General features: G+C 42.9%; 1 protein-coding gene across 2 annotated transcripts in view; it reads left to right on the top strand.

Moving 5' to 3' along the window:
• LOC147674128 (dipeptidase 2-like) overlaps positions 1 to 22,137 on the top strand; it is a 365,658-nt gene that overhangs the window by 99,871 nt on the left and 243,650 nt on the right. Inside the window, exon 1 of one of the 2 annotated variants that reach the window (XM_086945195.1) lies at positions 7,166 to 7,271. The exons of the other annotated variant lie outside the window; for it this stretch is intronic. The gene's annotated coding sequence lies outside the window, so the exon portion shown is untranslated. Of the gene's footprint in view, positions 1 to 7,165; positions 7,272 to 22,137 lie in introns of those variants that run through there. 2 annotated transcript variants of the gene reach the window in all.

The following is a 22,137-nucleotide window of genomic DNA, read 5'->3' as shown; positions in this document are numbered from 1 at the left end:
CTATATTATCTTTCAGGAGGCAGGCTTGATGAAGAGCTTCTCATGCCTCCTGCTTTATTTCCTTCTTTCTGTTTTTAATTGCAGTGTAATATGTAGCTCTAGCATTTCTAATCTCAACAGTATTTTTCGGCTCTCTTTTTAGTGCCAACTTTAGAACTACGTGAGCGTTGGTGCATTCTGAATCAAACCATCCCTTGACCTTATCTCTTGTATGTTTCCTCATAGTTCCTGTGAGGGATTTACTAATATCCTCTGAGATGTTTCAAAAAGCAGAAGTGACTAAGGCACAGTTGCTCGTTTCTGAGAGGCAGACCATAAAAACGTTTAACTTGTTTTTTTAATAAGGTCTGAAGAAAAGCAGCAGGCTCTACTTTATTCCATTTTATGGTGTATCCATTCCTTTTCGCTAAAGTTATCCTATGACTGTATAAGTTGTTAATTACATCATGATTTTTGCTATTTCTCTCTTCGAAAATTAAGGAAAAAATAATAGGAAAATGGTCACTAATTGCAGTATCATCTGCTTTAAAATTAAAAAGGTTGTAAGAGTAACTATTGGAGGCCAAAACAAAGTCTATCAGCGAATGCAACCCCTACCATTAAATGTGGGTGTAAAGGCAACCTGTGGAATACATAATTCATTTACAAATCCCAGGTCCAGCTGGAATAACAAATTGTTTAAGAGATTTCCAATGGTTGTATGTACGAAATGGGTACAAGGTACACCTTTAATATTATCAAGACCACAAGCTTCTGTGTAACTATTTGGACATAAAAAACAATTAAAATCACCCATCCATAAAACACAATTCCCCAAAAGACAATCTCCATCGGGATTCTGCATACTGTGTAGGAGCCCTTCAAAGACATTTACTGATTCTGCCTTTGGAATATTATTGTAGAAGTTAATCAGGGTAATAACCTGACTTCCTCCCACCTTAAACAACAAAGACTGATAATATTTTGAATCTACAATAAATTTTCCAATCTTAACTTTAGAAGTATTCGAAATGTAGATACAAAGGCCCCCTTTGTTTCTGCCCCTTATCGATGGCTCAGCTGGAGTATGGAAAGTACAATAACCGTTAATATGAATTTCTTTCCTCTCCCAGCACTCCTGGAGGCAAATGATAGAAAAGTTTCGTATGAACGGTAGAAATATTGGATTCTTTAACTTATTAGACAATCTTGCTACATTCCAAGATAAAAAGGTAATGGGATCACCTTTATCTCCCAATTCCTGCCGATCAAATATTAAGGCCTGTTTACAATGGCCATCCAGGGATGTCGACAATAGTTTACAAGAGGTACCTAAATTATTCTTCAAAGTATTAATGGCACCCATCGTGCCCTCTACATCTGTCACATTATGAGTGTTTTGAACACTCAAGTCTATAGTTACCAGGAGGTCTTCAGTATGTTGGTCCACTAAAACACTAGCCCTTGTTTCCATACAGAGGTCTGGAGAATTTTGCTTAATTTTCCCCAAGGCACTGCGTTGTGTATTAACCTCGATCAATTTTTGTCAGTCCACCATTTCTAAACTGCTAAACCTGTTTTGTGTAGGTAGGTGGCTCTGGCCATTTAATGGACCGTTGCGACGATTTTCAACCCTGCCCCGAGCACGATGTGTAACAAGTGTCCAATCCCCTCCATTGCCTGGCAAATTAATTAAAGAATAAAAATACGACAGTGGTCGAGATTCTATCGGTGACCTTACATTTTGATTTTGGTTATTCCGAGTACAAATGTAATCCACCATACGGGGATCTCTAAAATTTACCAGTACACAATCACCTGGAATGGTTTTTGGACTAATTCCCACCCAGGAGAGTCTGCGTACCATCAAAACTTCACTAATTATATGTGGAGGTAGGGGTCGGTTTGTATTGAGCCGAAAGGTCACTTTGTTTTTTAAACACATAAATGATTCCTGGGTGGAATTATTTAATTCCGGCATTCCAGTTAGTACTATCAGGTATGGGCTAGATTCTGGTGGAAGATTAATACAACGATCCCCCTTAGATGCCCTCACAGTTAACTACGCTTTACTCTCTTTCTGATTGATTGTAGGTGGTATAGATCCCTTGCCAGATGTGTGAGTGGATCTTGACAATTCTACCAAGGTAGTTGCCGTCGGGACATCGGGGGGTTTTGAACTAGTGTGCTCAACAATATGCAGCGGTTTATAAGTTGCCTGTGCATCAGGTACAATACTTAACTGGGGGGTACCCAAATATGAGATCTTTGAATTCGTAATGTCCTTGACACCCCCTGTAGCTAATTCGATCTTTGAAAGCTACTGTTCAATATGGAAGAGTCTTGTTTCCAGGGGTTCAAGAGTGGCTTTCAGCAAAGCCCCCAGTTTGTGGAGCAGGGAATTCTCATTCACCTCTGTTCTGCATGAGATGTTAGCACCATCTCCGGAAATTTGATCTTGACTTAATACCTCCGGAGACGATGGAGCATGCCTGCTTTGCGGGTTCCGGGCATTATCCCCCTTTTGTTTAGATGTTATATCGCTGCTACTCTGATCTTTAGCGAGTTTGGATTTTCTGCCTCCTATAGCAGCGGTCATTGCCCGCTTCCTCTTCGCGATTACACCCTCCTGTCTTTCTCGGAACTGCTGGGTATTTAATCTCTATGGGGAGCTTTCCCTTAATGCTACTGGTACAGCCTCTCTTTCTGCCGGTGAATGTGGTTTAGACACAGGCAGAGTACAAAACGAATCCTGAGGGCTAGGTGGACTATGTATAGGTACTTCAATGTCAGTGGTATTAGTTCGTTTGTTAGGTTCCGGCGTGCGAGCATTTGCAAAATGACCCATAGAGGATCTTTTGGCCATAGCCAGGTCTTGCGAGACCCGTCGTTCCATTAGGGTGATCCCTTGGTCAATGACAGAGTTAGTTCTCGTTATAAAATTGTCTAGTGTTCCCATCAAGAGAAACCCTGCAGCAGCCTTGCTCCTGCTCTCACGTGCAGACATGATGACATATAATACTCCGCACAGTGCGTACTTACACAGGGATCAGAGATTGTTCTCAGGATCCAGAAAGTAAGAGGGGGGGCTTGGTCCGGTCTTACTCAGGCTGAAACGGGCTAAAACAGGCCCGCCCTTGACCCGGGCTTGTCCTCGCAGTCCCGCGCCGTATGTAAAAAGGTCCTGCCCACGTCACAAAAGTTAAAGAGCACAGGTGGTCCCAGGTCGGCAAGAGTTATGGCACAGTTGTACCCACAAGCAATGGCTGTGAGCGGCCCCCGCAAAGCGGGGGCTGCGAGCCGTTAAGTAAAGCAAGGAGGTGGTGGGCGGGAAGAGGCCCCAGCTGCGATGGATGTCAGCTCGCTGTGACTGCTGGTCCTCGCAGTCCCACGCCGTATGTAAAAAGGTCATGCCCAAGTCGGTTAAAGAGCACAGGTGGTCCCAGGTCGGCAAGAGTTATGGCACAGTTGTACCCACAAGCAATGGCTATATTAGTTCCCAGGGTCTGAGACTTAGTCCGTTCTCACATACCCCACATAAGATACACATTTTAACATTTTCTTTTCACAAATTAGCTTCATCTGCAGTGTTCATCTCCGGTCCCATGACTGGGTACAATATTTGGCAGTCGTCTGACACTCTGACCTTCACCCTTTTCATGTCATCTACAGTGCACAGTGCGTCTTGTCTTGTCTCATGATAGAAAGGACTCACTCCTTGAAGCTCTCCCTCCCACATTAGCTTAATTTATAAAGATGACTGCTTCATCCACCACACTAAAGTAAATAAAAATGAACATTTATTAATCATATGATAATGAAACCTTCACTGTTTACCACCCATCTTGTACTATTCCCCATTAATGTTAATTAGCATAAGCTTAGTGCAAAAGTGTCATTAATTATTACTCTAAAGCAGGTTGCAACATGCAAAATACTGATGCACATGTGGCCTATTCATGCAATTTCTTTGTTTTATTTCAAAGCACAAAGGTTATTACTATATTATTGTTTTACGTGTTAGTTCAGGCATGCGCAAAGCAGTTCCCTTGTGTTCATGTTGGGTGCATGTTAGTTTTACTACAATTACTTACTGTTAGTACATATTATGGGGGTATAAATTCGAGCAGGTTTCATTTTTGCGAAACCCTGCTCCATCAACACCATAGCCAGTCATTGTTTCCACTAATTACTGGTGACTTGCTGTACTCCTAGATCTAGTCTTCATTGTTATTCTCCAACCGCTCTGCTGTGTTCTGAGACGGTCAGTAGTTTCAGTCTGTTTGGGTTTGGTTAGCCTAAGGGGAATTCTAGAAAGGACTGAAATTTTTATAACGCACAGTATGAGAGAAGCTTTATAACACAGCCTAGTGGTTGTGAAAAATGACTGCAATAAGTGTATGTGTACTGCAGTGTATAGGCAGCACTCCAGGAGGCAAAATTATATTGAATGGAGCAAAATGTTTTGTCTTCCTTATTCTGGTAGTTCAAGTTGGAGACCGGTGTAACACTCATTTTTAAACAAGGATTTGTAATGCAATAGGTCTCGCATTTGCAAGAGTTTAAGCCAGTGCTGAATTTTAGCCAGTGCTTTCCGGTGCTCAGCGCCAGCACTTATTTTACAGGGCTGGGGCTACAATTTCTGACCCTGCAGGTGGTAGTTTCAATATTAATTGTTCAATTATAAAATAAAATAAATAACATACCTTGCATGGTGACTGGATGCTATGTGTTCATAGGCAGGCCGGCGTATGCCTGTACAGGCAGGCATGATCGTGTATCACCACGTTTGTGATGATTTTATCACACCTGGCAGTCAAGTATCCAAGAACTCATCTTCAAACAATAGCTTGATTTCTATTCCTTGAGCCTGCTGCACCCAGGCACTGCCTGAGCCTAAGCCTCCCATTAGATAATTGTAGCTGGGGGCAGGCTCATGATGGAGTTGAGGCAAGGAAGCTCAAGAGCGCATTTGGAATTTGAGAGTGAGGGCTCATCATGAGGAAGAATAAATGGAAGTAAGTGTAGACTTTCCCCTTGCTACGCAGGCAGAGTAGCATAACCTGCTGCCCTGCATTGCTTCTAAATCTTCAACGTGCTCTATGCGGCCCACCACAACTTTTTTGCACTATGGAGTCACCTGTAGTATCGGTGCTGCTCCCTCTCAGCATGCTAATTGCTGAGCGTGCATGAATCCTAGGCACCACAGCCATACTCACCGGCATTGGCAGCATTACGGCCGGCGACAATGCTTGTGTTGTAGTACAGTATCAGGTCAGGGTCACAGCAAGCTGTGCAGTGGATACAGATGTCGTCCTCATCCCTGGACCTACTAATTACAGGCAGCACTAGCAATGACATGACCTGCTGTGCTTGGGCAGCCGTCAGTTCCGCAGTAAACCCAGTCGTACTGCACTGATTATTATATGCGAAAAAAGCATTTTCATTTGGTGTACATTTTGTTTTTTCACTCAATATAGATAGGAAAGTAAAATCCATTTCATCTTCCTCTTCTTTAGGAATGACAACAAGAAAACGCTGAGTTCACAATAGAAGGGGACATGTACTGGTTGGAGACAGCGGTGACAGCAGCACTGTTCTAGATGAGAGAGAGCAAGAGTAAAGACGAGAAAGAAACAACAAGAGAGGAGAGATAAAACGGAGCACAGTAGAAGAAAAGGAGGAGAGCAAATCAGAAACGAAGAGAAAGCAGACATGATGTGAAGAAGAGAGCAATACAAATAGAAAAGATAAAATGAGAGGATGTAGAGGAGAGGACAGAGAAAATAGCGGAAAAATGATAAAACAAAGACACAGCTAATCACTGCTAGATGAGTGATTATAAAGAGCCAAGATAGAGGGGAGAGAGAGCAGAACATGGGTAAAAGTGAAGAGGAAAAAGGGCAAGGGTAGAATGAATAGATGGCAAATCAGAAATAAAGGGAATAAAGTAAAGCACCAGGTGTGAAAAGACGATAGAAAATGATTAGAGAGGTGAGAGGATAGACTTTTAGAGCAAAGACTTAGGGGACAGACAACAAAGCAAGGTTAGAAGATAGAGACTGAGGCAGTGCGAGTGGTGAAAGTGTGGGTCACCGGAGGTAGAAGTGGGCTGTGGCCTCCTTGGCAAAATGTTCGGCACCGGCCCCTCTTTTTTTTACAAATTAAGCACTGGTTTAAGCTATTGGCATTGTAAATGACAATTCCTTTTATGTATATGTTTTGAGAATTAATACATAAGTAAAAGGCATTCTCACTTACATTGCCAATAGCTCAAACTCTTGTAAATGCGAGACCTATTTCACTTCAAAGAAGTGGCCTCCATTGTTCCGGGCTGCTTGGAAAGTGAAAGCGTGCATGGCACGCTGAATGATGCAGGAAAGCACGTTATGCCTGCAGTATGAGAAACTCATTAAAGAAGAAGATTGCTTACAGACTAAATCAGACATACAGTGTGATACCAGAAGTAAAAGGGCCAGTCCTCATGGGAGGTTACACATGAAGACATTGCGGTACTAAGGAAGGACTAACAAGCCTATTAACGAATCAGAAGCCAGCATTTACAAAGGACAATGACACAAGCCAATGAAAACTATAGGCGGAGAGTGGGCGGAGCTTCAAATCCCAACTCTACTACAGCATGCACTGCCCAGGCTCGACAAAAAAAAAAGTGCCAGTTTTAGAGGTGAGATCCACTTCACTTCTTGAGGAAAGTGATGGGGAACAGAAGAAAAAGGAGAAACGAAGATTCTTTGCAATTAATCTGAACAATCCTGGTAATGTTTTTGTGTAATAATAACCATAAAGTCATCTGAACACGGGAAACAATGTATTGCACAGACGACATATGTGAGGGTGTCCGTTCATGCCGGTCACAAGACCAACTGACCCTCTTGAACACCCACCACAAGTCCTATGTCATCGACTGGAACACCCCACGGTACCTACGTTCCATGAAGCTACATGCTCGCAACAAAAAATAGTCAGCGTCAAATCACACAATTCCCTGACCCTTTTCAATTCTAACACATTTGCTGTTCTACTGTAGCCAGCGCGTGCATTACTCATCTCCCAATGAGTATGCGGGAGGACGTCATCTTGTAGATAAGTGCCCAGCTGTTCATAAAAAAAAAGAGACCCGCCCCCTTGAAACATGATAAGAGGGTTTTGCAGTTTCCTCTTTTTTGAGGTTTGTGGCTTTGAAGGGTTTTACAATTCCTCATTTGGCAAAAATTACTGAGTCGTGAACTGTCTGGCACGGAAGTCTTGTACATTTTTGCCGAGTCCTCGCAGTAAGTGCATTTTACATTCATTTCCTTCGCACATTTAGTAATGTTTCTGTAATTCGCCAATAGAGTTTGCCTTTTCTCTCCTAATCTTTTGCCTCTCATGTTAGCGACTTAAAATTATGTTTCCAGGTGCAAATGTTATATTTTACGGAATGTATGTGTGTGAAAAAAGTATTGTTTTTAACAACTTGATATTTGTTGTGCTCACTCACTGTGTATATCTGAACATTCGGCGTAATTTTCGAAATTCCTTTTAAATGTTTGCTGCCCGCCACACAGCTGCTTTGGTTTGCATGATGAGTTGCGAAGGGTCGTTGGTTTTAGAATCCATAAGAATATTATAGTACCATTTTCATAACTTTATCGGGTTATCCGCTGCGGTCTGTGGACAGATACATCTAGACTCATAGCCTGCTATGTAAAGTGGAGTTTGCTCATATGTACGTAGATGTTATGTTATATATATATATATTACACATTTACACCTTCCGCCTTGAAACACATGCGCTAAGCACGACGCCCATTGTTAACATGCTAATAACTGTTTATTTTAAGGAGTTGCTGAGACAAGTGAAGCGTCTACGAAAGACGCACGCATTTTCATAACAGAAAATACTCCTAATCAGCTCGTTCTTGAAATATCCTTATCTCGAATTTTTCAGTGAAGTAACCTTCCTGTGCATTGTTTAGGCATTTTTTGATCTGGCCTGCCTCATGTAATGAAACAAATCATATTAGGTGTGGTTCGGTTAAACCTTTCTCGCCAGTTTGAGCATCAGAGCAAGGGCCGGTTGGGGAGGTGAAGTCCGACCCGATGGGGGCCCGTGCAGAATGCCTGGTGGGGGGATGGGGGGGTTGGTAATCCAGGAGGCCCGCGAAAGGGAGGGGCCACACGATTGGGCGCCCTCCAACGACTAGTTAATGGCCCAATCGGGGCACGAGAAGGCAAGCGGCTAGTGGGGTCAAAAGGGGTGAAATGTATAATCAGGGCTTTTACCTCTTCCGTGCTCGTGACGGAACCACTCCGTCACGAGCCATGGACGCGCTGTGCTGGTGATGGAGTGGTTCCGTCACGGCGTGGCCGCCCCGCCCACACTGCAGGAATTCCACGCCTGCGCGGGCATTCCATTGAGCGGGCGGGGCCATGACGGAAGCACTCTGTCACAAGCACAGCGCACCCGTGGCTCGTGACGAAGTGGTTCCGTCACGAGCATGGCTGCGCCATGCGGACCCCCCTACTCCCCAGCGCTGTGGCAGAATTAACGCCGCGGCCAAGGGGTTAAGTGGGCCGAGTCTCACAGCACCGGCAGTTTTTTAAAGAGGACCTCGAAACGAATCTCTATCGGGCTTTGTTTTTTGCACAGGCGGGACGTTTTTTTCCCGGACTGCAGTGACAGCAGGCACATAGCTGTGTCACATGCTCACACAATTCACTTCTCACTAGTGGAGAAGTTACAGCATGACATCATGGGAGGTGAGCATTGTAGGGGAAGGGGGATCCTTAAAAGAGATTCATTTTCTCTCTGGATTCCCCTTCTGTTTTTTGAAACTCTGGAGCAGCAACATTGTCATGGTGTCACCAGGGATGTAAGTGGACGCTTTGTCAATATTATATACAAGTCATAGTTGCTGCTTATTCATCTTATGCAACTAACAACCATTGACAAAGCCAATAGCCCTGACTTGTTGTAGGTATGATGTTTCTTGTGGTATCATGTATCTGGATGCAAAAATACAAGTCAGTCAGCACACTATGCTAAACACAGATTTTTAGCTTACATGTTTTAAGCCATGCCCTTAATTACATATGCCACGTACCTTTATGAGACCCTCCAGTTTTTTCATCCCACTTCAAGCACTGTGTATAGTTCATGTTTGAAATAAAACTGCTGCCTTTCTTTGCACCATATCACGTCGTTAATGGAATGATTTATGGTGGGAGCGAAGGGCGCATGTGGGGAGGACACCCAGGGTGAACGGGGCAACGTGCCCCTTGGGAGGGGTTGTGCTTGGGACAATAAGTCAACCCACCTCAACAGTTGGCTCTTTTGTACTGTGAGCAATGGTATTTATACTTGGTAGCATGCTCATACAGTGCCAGATGGTAATTTGCCTGAGCATCTACCCATGCATGCACACACGCACACGCACTCATCTAAATGCACACTTACTTGTATGCATCCATTCACTAGCATGCACACATGCACCCACCATTCTCAAGCACATATAAACACACACATCCATTCACAGCACGCATGCCCAAATACATACACATTCATACATAAACACACATTAAAAAATCGTACTGGGTCATGGCCATGACACTGGGTGGGAGGAGGGAAGCCTCGGTGGTTCCTGGAGATTGGAGAAGAGACTGCCTCCTCCTTCAATTGACTGACTTTGTCAAGGGTCAATAATGAGAGGAGGACCTTCCCTTACTCATCACAGAGTAGGATGGGATAGTGAGATTCGCTGATCCCCACACCACTCTGTGACGGGGCATCACTGATAGACAGTTGACCTGGAGAACTTCTTGGCTTGTCCTCGTGCCAGCTCCCCCTGTGATAGTCCTCCTGTCTAGCTTGCCTGCAGTCTGCTACACTCTGCTGCCTGTCTACTGAAGTAATCAAAAGAAAGCTGGAACAGTAGGTTCTTTATGTTACTTTATTAAGATGTTAAGTTAAGATGATAACCCCATCAGGAGCAGCTGTCCTGCTGCTCAGCCCTCATCCAACTGACATTCATAACACACTCACATTCCAAACATCCAACATTCCACATCTCATGCATACAAGCTGAGCAGCAGGAAGATACAAGATACAACATATCTCCCTTCGTTGGGAAATTAAAAGGAATCAAATAAAACATCGACAACAAGTCAAGAACAATTGGTCAGTAAATTCCAAAAATTTAAATACAGCACAAGTAAGATAAAATGTGCAAAACAACTGACAAACCTCACCATACAACCAAAAACATGCAAGAAGACACATCCTGTGTCTATCTATACTGACACACAAACATGACAATCTGAACAAGCATCATAAGCATCACATTACTTCCAAACAAAACAGCAAACCAACATCCTTCACCCATATGCCACAAGTCATACTAGTTGGCCAGACCAGAACGACAAGAAAGACACACAGGAACAAGCCACAACACCAATATATGCATCAGGAAGAACATGAACACCCAAAACTCATGCATAACAGACATCCCAATCGCAACCTTGACGTGCAAGACACAAGCACCCCATCGCAACCCTGACGTGCGAGGTAACAAACATCCTAACAGACATCCCAATCGCAACCTTGACGTGCGAGACACAAGCACCCCATCGCAACCCTGACGTGCGAGGTAACAAACATCCTAACAGACATCCCAATCGCAACCTTGACGTGCGAGACACAAACATCGAGCACTTACATAACTCATTCTCACACACCAGAACGAGCACTTACATAACTCATTCATACACCAGAATGGGCACTTACATAACCCATTCATACACCAGAACGAGCACTTACATAACTCATTCTCACACACCAGATCGAGCACTTACATAACTCAATCATAACCAGAACGAGCACTTACATAACTCATTCATACACCAGAATGGGCACTTACATAACCCATTCATACACCCGATCGAGCACTTACACAACTCAATCATAACCAGAACGAGCACTTACATAACTCATTCATACACCAGAATGGGCACTTACATAACCCATTCATACACCAGAACGAGCACTAACATAACTCATTCTCACACACCAGATCGAGCACTTACATAACTCAATCATAACCAGAACGAGCACTTACATAACTCATTCATACACCAGAATGGGCACTTACATAACTCATTCTCACACACCAGAACCACAAGGAAAACAATACACACAACCAAACCACAATAATGAAAAGAGTTGTCCCCCAAGCTGGCTCTTGGACCCCAAATTACGGTACCCCATTGTGCAGTTGAACTTTACAGACACTGCTCAAAACTGCGTCCACACTGTTATATCCACAAAGAAATGGTCAACACAGAAGAAAGTCATGTTGATTGCGATAAATATGCTTTTAAGACACAGAGTTCATCCTGCACCGGGTTAACAGATGTTAATCCTTGATTAACGCTGAGGCAGGTAATGTTCCCATACTTGACTCTGAGGCCCGATTTTTGCCCCCGAAAATACATGAACAGCAGAGCAAGAGTCATAAATCCTTCACTCTTCATAAGCTAATACTAGACTGTGAGGCCCGATTTCTGCCCCTGATCTCTTTCAAACACAGAAGTTTCCACACGAGCCGAGCGTTAATTAGCAACCCTCATTGTTGCTATAAAAATGCAAATGGTTGCCAACCTCGTCAGAACGTAACAGCATGAGTCACCAGGAGCTGCAGCTTGAGGAAAACGTGTGACGTGGGACGTGGGACACGTAGCTTGTCCACCATGAGCCCCAACAATTCTGAAACGTCATCAAACACAGACAATCTCCCAGAGAAAGGATCTCCTCGTGCACAAAGAGCACAGCAGTTGGCAGTTGGAGCCAAGTAAGTTTAAACACCCAAGATCCCTAGGCTCACACACCAAATAAGTCACTCGTTTTTCGTTTCTCTCTCTTTTTTTTTTAAATTTCAATCCCCACAAGGTATATTCCTAATAAATCCTCCTACTTCCAACACGAATAGCAAATAGCTTTTCCAAGAATTAGTCACAATTCCGACCGAGGCTCGATCGTCTGCCCCCGAAGTTCAAACTAATTAAAGGTCAACGAGTCAACCTTTTACTCTTTTACATCCATGCGCAGACTTCTCACTGATGCTCGATTTTTGCCTGCGTGTACAAGTAAACGGCAAAGCAGCAGACTTTAAACCTCCTCTCTCTATATTCTCACACCACACTCTGAGGCTCGTCTTTCTCCCTTGGTTTCAATTGAACAGTAGAGCTGTGATTTTCGTCACTCTCCACCGAGGCTCGATTTAACCGCCCCCGATCCACATACAATAACACAGCAGCTGCAAAATTATAAATACCAAATGTTTTCTTCTCTGAGGCTCGATTTACTGCCCCCGAAAACAACACACAACTTAGTGATGAATCTGGCAAACTTCAGTTTCAGGGCGACCGATGTAGAGGTCACTGATGGGGTTAGTTTGCCAGACTGTGTCACACACATTTAAATTAAGAAACCATTACCTCGAGATATCCTGATTCCGCTTCTCTTTTTCATCATGTACCTTTTCACTTCAGGCTTGGATTTCTCTGTTTTTTATCAGTACTCCTTAGGTTTCCATTGTCTTCAATTTTGCACGCGTAGATTCTCCAAAGATGTCGCCAAATGAAGTATTTATTAAGATGTTAAGTTAAGATGATAACCCCATCAGGAGCAGCTGTCCTGCTGCTCAGCCCTCATCCAACTGACATTCATAACACACTCACATTCCAAACATCCAACATTCCACATCTCATGCATACCAGCTGAGCAGCAGGAAGATACAAGATACAACATCTACCTGTTGCCCTCTGTTTGTACCTCCTCTGCTCCTTACTTGCTCTCTTCTGCCTTTCCTGCTCGTTTTTCTGCCCTCTGTTTTGCATTTCAGCTCATTTTTCTGCCCTCAGTTGAGGCCTCTTCAGCTCTCTTTTGCATTTTCTGCTAGTTTTTCTGCACTCTGATTTGCCTTTTTCTGCCTGTCTTTCTGTCCTGTGTTTTGGCTTTTCTGCTAATTTCTTCCCTCTTTCCACTGTTTCCCTCCTCCCGCTACCCAGCGACCTGCCCTCCACCCAGGACTTATTTAATGGCGGCCACAGTGTGACCCCCATTGGGGAGATCCTTGTGCAAGCTCCCCCTGTGACAGTTCTTCTGTCCAGCTTGATCGCAGTCAGTTACCCTCTGCTGCCTGTCTACCTGTAACCCTCTGTTGTGCCCCTTCTGCTTGTTTCGCCTTTCTGCTCATTTTTCTGCCCTCCATTTAGCCTTTTCTGCTTGTTTTCTGTTATCTGTTTTGCCCTTTCTGCTCATTTTTATGCCATATGTTTTTCCTTTTCTGTAAAATGTTTTCCCTCTGTTTTGCCCTCTTCTGCTCTGTTCTGCCTTTCTGCCCTCTTTTTTGCCTTTTTTGCTCTTTTACTTTTTTGCCCTTTGCTTTTTTCGTCCCTGTTCTTGCTGTTTCCTCAAGACCTGTTGCAGGCGGAGTTGGGATGACAGAAACCTTGCACCCAGCACCCAAATACTCCCAGAGGTGACAGTGACACGCTCTACATATGATGGACTGATTTATTGAGTTCTGAAATCATCAGTCTAGCAAAGTTCGGCTCAGGCAGACCAAGTGCCTGCTCATTTCGTTTATGTACAGCACCTTTCTGCCTGACCTGAAAATGTAAAAGTGTCTTTCAGGCCATCCTTTGCTCAGCTAAACTGACATACTTAAAATATGAAAACCTGCCACAGCAACTAGCCAACTACTGAAAGCCAACAGCTATCAAACACACAATCTCAAAAGTAATATTCCCTATAAATTTCCCTCTGAATTTCTAAGAGACAAAATACAGTTCTCCAGAAAAGATGAGTTTCTGAATCACATCAATGAATCAATAAATTGCGCTTTCCTCCACTGAGTGGGGGGGAGTGTTGTTTCTTTAACAAAATTTGGTTTACATATATATATTTAGATAGATAGATAGATAGATAGATAGATAGATAGATAGATAGATAGATAGATAGATAGATAGATAGATAGATAGATAGATAGATAGATAGAGAGATAGATAGATTCTAACACAAGCTTGACAATTCTAGACTTATTGGCTGCACTAGTGCTTGTTTCAAGTGTGAATTGCAGGCTCTAACCTAGGAACAATAGTATGGGATAAAATTTGGGATCAAATTTACCAGTGCTTTTTTTTAAGTAATGTCACATTTTGGTATAAGAGTTTTCTGTGCAGTGGTGGTTGCAGAATGTGTATTGAATTATAACTGTCTTTAAATTGTGCCTCATTAACTGCCGAGCAGTCTAAGCACTGGTGGAGATGGTTAGCTCACTACACTGGCAGAGTGCTCAGGATGGATGAACAATAGTCAAGGACACTGGATTTTTTCTGCACAAGAGTCGATTACTGCACTTGCAAATAATCTGTAATGTGCGGCGAAAACATGACGTTGTGGAGACGCATACACTATAAGGTTAACTGGTCTGCTTCAATGTAATAACTGCTGCATTTAGATGGTATTCCGGTACTAATGAAGTAAACAGTTTGCTTAAACAGTAATAATGTGCATAACAATCACAAAGCAGTGACTTACTATTCCTACAGAATGTGCCTCAATGTGCCTCAATGTGCCACTTAATTTGTCTTTTGATGCTGCTTAATTTAATCAACTGCTGCATAATGCGCTCTTCCATTGCTGTGTAATTCCACTGGCTCCGACAAAAGCATTTGATAAAGCAATTATGAGCTAATTTAAGATGTTCCTCTGTTTTCTAAATGAGATCCTCACATCATCATATTTTGGCTCAGAAGATATCTTCAGTACTGTGTTGACACTGAGATTTTTGTTGTGTGTTTAGTTGTATTTACATAACTTTCATATCCCAGAGCAGGTTACGAAGCACATTCATGAATAGTGAGCTCGCTACTTCATGTGAGTGTTATTGATTATTAATCAATAGTAAAGGATAAAACAATCAAACTCCCTTGTCAGAAAATGTGCTTAATATCTACTGACCGTTGTCGTTAACTGGCACCCGCACTCACTTTTAAGGGGCTGGGACTTATTTTTCATCCTCAGACCATTAACAAGAGATGGAATGGAACAAGGAGAGAGAAAAGGATCAGATAACAAATATCAAAGCTAGAAAGCAGGGATGAAAACGAACCAGCAAAAGCAACTCTAGGGTGGAGCAAGAAAGAAGCATGAGGTGGAAACAACGGGGCATATTATCAAGGGGGCTTATCTCCGCTTTTTTGGCTTTAAAAGCCAAGAAAGTGGAGATAAAATTATCTCCCTATTACCTAGCTGCCGCTAACACCAGTTAGTGACAGCTAGTTGGAGATAGCGACCATCTTGGGCCCCACTTTGCATGTCAGTGATATTTATCACTAATGAGATGCAAAGTGGGCGTGCCAAGATGTTAGAGACTGAAAACAGTCGCTAACATCGCTTTCTCCTATTACCAACTTTTGGAGATATTCGCGCTAAGCGGGAATATCTCCAAAAGCTAACACCTGCCCTGAGCAGTTCTTAGCCATGTTATCCAATGGGAGGTGGATAACATGGCTAAGAGCATTAGCTCGCTAATGCATGAATATCGCTGACTTTTCAGCGATATTCATGCTTTGCGGCGATTTTTACCGCATTTGCGTTAAAGCTTGGTAATACCAAGGTTTATTTGCGGTAAAAATCGCCGCTGCGCTGCGGTAAATATTTGTCTCTAACCAAGCAATAGCGATAATTATCGCTATTGCTTGGTAATATGCCCCTAAGTATTCAGTAACTCTGGCATTTGGGGGTAGGCTCCTAGAAAAACGTTGCCCTGCCGGCACCTATTTATTGATATGCAAATCAAGCATTGATCAGAGTTCTCTTCCGTCATAATTGCATTTTGAGTAATTAAACAGTTGTTCTGCACAGGGCGGGCCCTATATTTTAGTTGCCCTAGACAAAGATACATGTGTTAATAAGAGGGCTGTACGTATATGATTGTGCTGCAATTGCATTCAAAGGTATTTTCCAACAGTTTAAAACCGCTATGAATTAATTAAAGTAACCCTCTGATTGCCACTCTGGGTAAAAGGGAGTCTTTTAGCAGTCTAAGGAAATTAGAGAGGGAAGAGCTGGAACTGAGGAAAACCAGTGTCCGTACATTTTTAAAGTTGAAAACGACATCATCATCCGAGCCATGCCTCCTGGGGTCTTTTAGCACTTATGAACACTTTTTATTGACCAGGTTTCGTTTGGACTTTTTTCAATTTTTGCTGTAGTAGAGGACAGTTGTTAGCACACTGTGGCTGCGACGGTGAGTCTCCACAGGATCTGCTACACTTTTTTTTAAATAAATCCACTCACTTTCTGGTTCTTAAAAATTAAGGCAGGAAATCTCACACTGGAAATGAAAAGTAGAACTCTTTCAGAGTTCCATCAGTTATTGGTGACCCCGCACTCTCCTCATACCCACAATGCTCTATTTTGAAGCTACGCTTATTCGCAGATGATACTACTGCAAAAACGTCATGGAGAGGACTGAGATTCTCTTTTACTATGAGAAGAAAAACAATAGTACCTTAGGGGACATGATAAACAAAAATAATAATGACTTTTTTGTATACATTGATTGACTTTCATACTTCAAGCTTTGCTCATTCATAATACTTAGTTATTAGTCAATGTCACAGCACTGAGTTAGTTGACCTGGGGAGGGATACAGAGCTCTAGCAGCCCTACAGGAAAGCATGTCACACACCAGTGTCAGCAGCAGTAGAGGCTGCAACTGATCAGGCATGGGGAAGCGTAGAGGCAGTCTGGGAGCAGAGGGTGGAGAGAATTGAATAATAAATTAATAAAATAGAAAAGCAAACTTAACTGGAGGTCGTCATCACAGCTACCGCGTCGCCTCCTGCAGGAAGCACCCAGCCTCCCTGGCTGACCAATCACAACGCTGCCTTAAGCAGCATTGTCATTGGTCTGAGTACCGTGGTTCGGCGATTTTATGGGCTTGGAGGCTGGGCATGTTCTCCACTAAGGATGTATAATACAGTTTGGGGGGAAAGTGCACAGTACGCGTGACAGTATGGCCGGCGAAGACGGCCGGCCATACCTTCAGGCGCACTGGTCAGCAGCAAGTACTTTGTTAAATGAGCAATATTATCGGCAACATGGTTTTGAAAGAAATGCAAAGGCACGCAACTTAATTTCTTGGAAATTTAAAATGGCATTTGAAGTAAACAATAGAAGAAGTACTTCATTTAAACATGCCTGTGTGCAAATGTAGAACAATTAACAATGCTGTTAATGCCTAAATAGTCTAGTTACAATTTATTTTTAGATTTTATTTTCAGGTTTGCATAAACATGTACAACTTCTGGTAACAAGCAGAAGAAATTACAATGAGCATTTATGGTAGAGCATATATGACATGATTCACACCCGTTTAGTTTATATTTTCAATGAGGCATATGACTGTTCATGGAGTCTGACTTCTGGGTCCTTTGACCTCCACTGAAGATGGCTGATAGCAAGAAACCCGTCCTAGGATGCTTGATTCCGGTCCAGGGAATACATGGCTTGGCAGTTCGGGCTGGACTGTTCCCACGAGGCATAGGGTCAAGACTGATATGCATATGGCCATGTCTGAACTGGGGTGGCTTGGTGAGCAAAATAACGATGGATTAAACCCAGATCTGTGACTGGGGGTGAATGTTTTGCCATTGTGCAACATTCAGTCCATCATCTTGTGTGTTTTTGACCTCCACTCCCTTACACCATGTCATGGCACCCCATTTTCCAGCAGTACTCTGGATGTCAAATTATGCCTTGGTCTCCCCCCCCACCCTGGCTGGTTGCCGAGTAGCAGTAGTCCTCTTGCAGATCTGGCATTTTCCTCCATGTCCAGCAGTTTGTATCGCTTACCCCACCTGGTCCTGGCTGATGTTGTTCTATCTGGGCCCTCGGCACAGGAGGGTGTTGCCAGAGTAACGACTAAGTTGTGCAGAATCTTTGGCAATTTATTTTCAAGTACTCAAGTCAAGTCAAGTCAATAGCACTTTATTTCGATTAATAAAAATCATAAAAGCGATCACACAATTATATTACACACAGTAATGATAAAAAAATACATAAAAAGATGTAATCATACATAGTATACAGTATTATACATGATAAAATACATAAAATCAAGTGTTGGTGATGCGGTCATCCACAGGTAAAAAATCTCACAATTCATTAGCAGAGGGATATAATCTGTATATTGAAAAAGGGGTGTAATCAGATCTCCAATTGCATAAGGGCATACCTCCTATTCTTATTACGGACAGCAGCCACCAGGAAGCTGGCAACCCCAAACATCACCCTCGGTGTACTTAACATTTGTAAGAACATCAGTGCTGGTTTAACCTGGGTGAATCCCGCTTCTCTAAGTATAGGCAGTAGATGTCGCTTCCTGATATCCGAAAAGTGCTGGCAAAACATGATAAAGTGCAAGAGGCTTTGGGGGGAGACACTATCACAGCTACAAGGAGGTGTAAGGTCTGGTTTCCCCCACACACATGAGATACCCAAAGTATATTGAACAATGCTCAGTCTAAATCTGATCAGGAGATGTCTATGCTGTGGGATGGAAACAATTCTGAGGTATGGTTCTATTTGTGAAGTAGTTTTCAGAACATAATTTGCTCTCACAAGGGGTTTACACATTTCCAGCTGTTCTCGTTCTTGCTCTACCATCCTCATAAAGTTTGTCTTCACCCACTTCAAATCATTTTTATGCAACAAGTGCGGGCAATGAAAAAGCTCTGGTCGTCCCAGTTTGGCAAAGACATCTCTTATATAGCATAGCCAGGGTATTTTATTTGCTTTATCAAGTGCCATTACGTCTTTTAGGATGGCATGGTTCAGTGAGATCTCCTTGTTGGTCCAAGTTTTAACCCAACACGCTATAGGGGCTAAGTGAATAAGGTCAGAAATGAAGCTCAGTCCCAACTCGGTATGAATAGTATAGACAGGCGTTGATTGGGGAACTGCTAAGAGATTCCTTAAAAACGTATTCTCTATTTTTTGCAGTTTTTCCTGTTGCAAATATCCCCATAATGAAGCCCCATACAGTGCAATAGATATACATTTTGATTTATAGATGGATAAGAGTGCCTCCATAGGCCTGGATCCTAACCGCTTAACAAAGTCCATTAAAGCAGATGACGATCTGGTAACCGCAAGGCATTTAGCATTAATTTGGGGGGCCCAGCTTCCCTTTAGATCAAAGATTACACCAAGGTACGTAAATACAGGGACAATTGACAAGGCAACACCATTACAAGAGAAAGACTGTATTCTATATGTTTTTGGGAGCTTTCCTACCACCATGACGTGGGACTTTTTACTGTTCACACTCAGATCTAACGATTCCATGAAGCCACCAAAGGAGTCTAAGAGTCTCTGCAGCCCCAGTCCTGTACGTTTCAACAGTACCGCATCATCGGCATAGAGCAGGACCGGGACTGCAGAGTTTCCCACAAGCGGAATGTCCTGAGTGGCTTTTATCAAATGTTTGTCAATGGAATTTATATAAAGTGTGAAAAGTAGAGGGGCCAAGATGCACCCTTGCCTTACACCCCGCTTAGAGTCAAAATAGCGGGTGCATCCTCCTTCCCTGTTAACACGAATGTTGGCCTTCAGTCCTTGGTGGAGAGTATCCAAAAAATTCACTAAACAAGGGTCAATTCCCAAGTTTTTCAGGATTTCCCACAGTTCCCCCCTATTAACCAGATCGAAGGCTGATGATAAGTCCATAAACCCCATGTAGAGCATGCCATCTTTCGCCTGGGTATACTTGCTAATGAGCATTTGCAAGTTGAGGCATTGATCTAATGTATCTCTTTTAGCACGGAAACCATATTGAAGGTTAGAGAGAACCCCTCCGTCTTTCAGACAATCCTCCAGTTTTGAAAGAATCACTCTGCCCAAGATTTTTGACGGCAGAGTCGATTAAGGAGATTGGTCTGTAGCAGGAGGGGTCGCATCTCGAGCCTTTTTTAAACACCGGTATTATGGTTGATGTAGACCATGAAGGGGGAAAACCGTTGGTACTAGCTGAGTTAAAAACATTAGTGAGCACCTTAGCCCATAAGGTTGGTTCTGTCCTGTAAAGGTCAGCTGGCACCCTGGGGCTTTGTTTTTGGATGTATCCACAATTGCCTTTTCAACATCAGCCACTTCAAAGTGTAACATTCGGGGACTATTAATAGATGTAAATTCAGTGGGCAAGAGTGTATCCGTGGCCTCATTGTCATAGATCTTACTGAAGTGTGCAACCCACAAATCATCTGCAATCACACAGTCTAATACAGCATTCTCTGTACAGGAAAAATACGGGTGGTTAATTATGCCCCAGAATTTACTACTATCCTTCAGTGTATCTGTTGAACTAAGGTCATGCCAAGCTGTGGTTTTAATGTCCTTCTTTCTAGAAGCTATGGCTTGCTTATAGGCGCTCCTCAGACTAACTACTGCCTCCCTGTTCCTCGGTTTCTGTTTCAGGGCATGCAGTAAAGCCTTATGAGCTTTAGAGCAATTACCATCAAACCATCGTGGGTGGTTGGATGCTAAGGATTTAGTTTTAGTTTTTAGGCCCTCATTGATCTTATTACAAATAGATACGAAAGAGTCAATAATGTTGGTACCATCGGCCGCTTCATCAAGGCAGACTGTAAAGTCTGTCTCTGCTTTGGAGAGTAAATCCAGCATAAATGAGTCAGGGACTACTTTCGCCCAGTTAAGTCTTCTGGATTGATCTTTAAGTTTCAGGGTGTCTTTAGTTATGCCACCGGCAATGCGTCTAATAGTTATATCTCCTAGATCTATCGCCATGACAAGGGGGTTATGACCACTGTATACAGAATCCTCAACTATATATGAGGTAGCTACAGGGATCAGACCAGCTGAGACAAATATATAGTCTATGACTGTGCCGGATTCCCTCGTTTTAAATGTTACTATTCTCTCTCCGCCCCTAAACCCATCTACCTCAAAGAGGTTAAGACTCGCTAATAGAGCCTCTAGGGCTTCCCCCTGTGGGGTATGTTCAAAATGTACAGCAAGGGATCCAGCAGGGCCCATCTGCTGGTCCGCCAGGCAATCCCATCTACATGGGTGAATATTAAAATCTCCCATCACCACAATTTCGATAGAAGTGCTATGTGAACTTTTATATTCATTTAAAAAAACGTTCCATTGCCATAAAATTAGAGTTGCATACTTCTTTCTCTATGACATTATAAAAGTTGATCAGCAGGATGGTGGTGTGGGTTAGACCCCCCATTCTACAATCAATATATTATCAGATGCAAACTCCAGTCTATTAAAAGATCCTACCAGGTCCAAAGAGACCAGGAGTAACAAGCCTCCCCTTGGTCGGCCTCTCCGGCCTGGAACTGCCTTCACACAGAAGGAAGAGAAGCCATCTAAACAGAAGTCATTATCTAGGTCCCATGTTTCCTGGAAAGCTATTATATCATGGCCTTGAATATATTTGATCCATGATGGGTCATTTTGTTTGTTATGCAAACCTGCAATATTCCAACTTAAAAATTTTCGTGAAGTTTTATTATCTAGTAATTGTCTATTATCCCCGTTACTTGAAGCGTGATTATTTAGTCAGTCATTTGATTCCATGTCGGTCAGTGGTGAGAATCTATTTTCTGTAGTGGTAGGTGTAAGAGAATCATTGACTGGGGGCGGGTTTTTACTATGTTGCACTGTGTTCCAACCACCCTGTCTAAGCTCAGACTGTCTTGCCTGATAGGAATAGTTGGATGTGTAAGGCTTCCCTGTGGAACACGTAAGTGGTAGGGTCAGCCTATTCAAGTGATTAACTGGATAGGTGTCAGTTGGATAGAAATAACCCAGTGGTAAGGGTCTAATACAAGTACCTTTAAGTTCAGAACCGTCCCAAAACAGTCTGTTTGCAACATTAGGGAGGTTAAAGTTGATAACCACACAATCCCCAGATAGGCATTTACGCCGTCTACCTACCCATTCTGCCCGCCTTGCAGAAATGATATTCTTAGAAATATCATTTTCGCCACTACAGAATTGAGAGCACCAGTTTTGAGTCCTAGCCAATAGATCATGATCAGTTTCTATCATAC

Source organism: Lissotriton vulgaris, chromosome 12 (assembly GCF_964263255.1).
Source record: "Lissotriton vulgaris chromosome 12, aLisVul1.2, whole genome shotgun sequence".
Taxonomy (NCBI): domain Eukaryota; kingdom Metazoa; phylum Chordata; class Amphibia; order Caudata; family Salamandridae; genus Lissotriton; species Lissotriton vulgaris.
The sequence above is the reverse complement of the archived record's forward strand: the minus strand, read 5'-3'. Positions and strand labels throughout refer to the sequence as shown.